Genomic DNA, 2,315 nt, shown 5'->3' on the forward strand with positions numbered 1-2,315 from the left:
TATATATATATATATTTTTTTATGATTTTACATTTCCTGAAAGTGGTAGTGGTTTCGGACATACAATGTTTACGCCCGACAGCGACAATAAGTAAATTTGTTGTTTTATCATCACGAAAACATAAGACTACATTTGACCATGTGTTTCTACCTGACTTAAGCTCAAGTTTCACATTAGATGTGAGTACTACTTTTAATATAATATCCAGTTTTAATATTCCATTTGAAGCAATGCATGTTTGTGCAATTTTGCTATATTTCAGTACTTCTATTCAATACTTCAATAGTGCTGATCAAAACTGTGCCGTGGATTAATAAAAACAAGGATGGGAAACGCTGCCCTAGTAACCACTCAGAATATTAACTATTGGCTAGCAACAACATAGCAATTCTCTAGCAACTGCCTAGCAACACCCTAGCATCCGCTAGGGCTGGGCAAAAAAAAAATCGATTTTCCGATTAATCGTTTTTTAAAAATGACGTCGATTCGATATAGATTCTCAAAAGCCGCGAATCGATCTTTTCCAGTATTTATTTCAGCACACATTTAAAACAAGATCTGATTAACTTGAATCTTATCATTAGTCTTCTCCACTAGATGTCACCATTATTTACCTTGCATGATGTTACAACAGAAATCCTGTCATTCATTCAGCACTTATCATGGCCATACGCGCAATTTGCAGTGCTCTGGTGAAATGCTACAGTACTACTATAAATCTGCGGAAGCATTTGATATCAAGCATAAGGCGCCATGATTTCTGCAATGAATAAATGGCAGATGGTGCGGCGCACTTTTTTGTTTACTACACACATACTAAAGCATGGATGACGCTCGCGGTGTTTTCAGCTTCTGCCGTCTCACTATATGATGATATGAACACGAATGTCATCTCCAGCTGCTCTGAGAGTCACTTCATTAGCATTTACCATTTCATTTGAGAAATCTATCGTCATATCACATACGCAGCAGCTGGAAGTTCTTCACGGCAACCCGTCAAAATAAAAGTTTAGTTTAACGTTCTGCTGTCAGAATATATGACTATTTAGCAGTCTTAAGACTCAATGTTACTACTGCTAATAAATATTAATAAATCTTTATTTTTAAAGGAATAATCACATCTTTTTTCTTGTTAATTTTAGCAGTAAACCTCTTGTTAGAAATTAACAACAGTCCCTCTAGATTCTCTTTGCCACCTGGAAAATTCTCAGTCCCTCAAAGTGTATATACGGCCGGGAAGCAAGAAAACACACATCAAATTGTATTCTCAATACTTCAACTTTATTCATAGATACAAAGATATCATATAGGCATATGTCAAGGGGAGTTTCAACCCTTTAACCGATGAGGATATAGATGACATACATATAGGATTTTGGCCAAGAATATGTGTTATATAAAATGGCCACATGTACAGGAAAATATGGACATATTAGGAATAAACTTGGCAAAGGATGCTGAACTATCTCCATAGTTCAGCACGAACCTATTAGTTATGGTTAATTATTCATATTTCCCCATGAGCTGATTCGCTACACAGGCATGTGGTTCTTAATTTCTTTTTAATTCACTATTTGTAAACTGATGTTTACTGTAAATTTTTTTTTAGAAATATCAGTAGCATTTGTATTAAAACTATATTCACTGAATGTAATAAAAAAAAAATCAAGAATCAAATCGAATTGAGAGCTTGCAAATCGAATCGAATCGGGACATCTGAATCGATACCCAGCCCTAGCATCCACCCAGAACAACCTAGCAACCACTCCCATTTTCTTCAGAAAACATACGTAATGGAATATTTATTATTTAATATGATTTAGCTTCGTTTTTTTTTTAAAGGGGTCATATGATGCGATTTCAAGTTTTCCTTTCTCTTTGGAGTGTTACAAGTTGATTGTGCATAGATAAGATCCCTGAAGTTGCAGACTAAAGTCTCAAAACCAAAGAGATATTCTTTATCAAAGTTAAGACTCTGCCACGCCCCACTAAAACGGCTCGTTCTAACACACCCCCACATATCTAGGTCACTATGTGGGAATATTTGCACAATGCGCCCAAATGTGCACGCAAAGAAAGAAGTCGTGGTTTCAGTAACCGCAGTTACTGTTGAAGCAGCCATGTCAGGGAGGGTGTTTCTAGGCGAAAGCAAAACCACTTTATTTGGCCTTCCAAAAGTAGATGCAATTAGGAATCTTTAAGATCACTTACAACAGAACAGCAATGCATTTTATGGGCGACCGTTTCATGAACCTAGGAGAGGAGGTAATTCTGACTTTGCTATGACAATCTGGCGCTTCTGAATCAGCTACTG

General features: G+C 36.4%; 1 protein-coding gene across 1 annotated transcript in view; it reads left to right on the top strand.

The window, feature by feature from the left end:
• The window catches only part of gart (phosphoribosylglycinamide formyltransferase), a 90,549-nt gene that overhangs the window by 25,147 nt on the left and 63,087 nt on the right, over window positions 1-2,315 (top strand). The gene's annotated exons all lie outside the window — the stretch shown is intronic.

Source organism: Sinocyclocheilus grahami, unplaced genomic scaffold (assembly GCF_001515645.1).
Source record: "Sinocyclocheilus grahami isolate Dianchi unplaced genomic scaffold, SAMN03320097.WGS_v1.1 scaffold1691.1, whole genome shotgun sequence".
NCBI classification, from domain to species: Eukaryota; Metazoa; Chordata; class Actinopteri; order Cypriniformes; family Cyprinidae; genus Sinocyclocheilus; species Sinocyclocheilus grahami.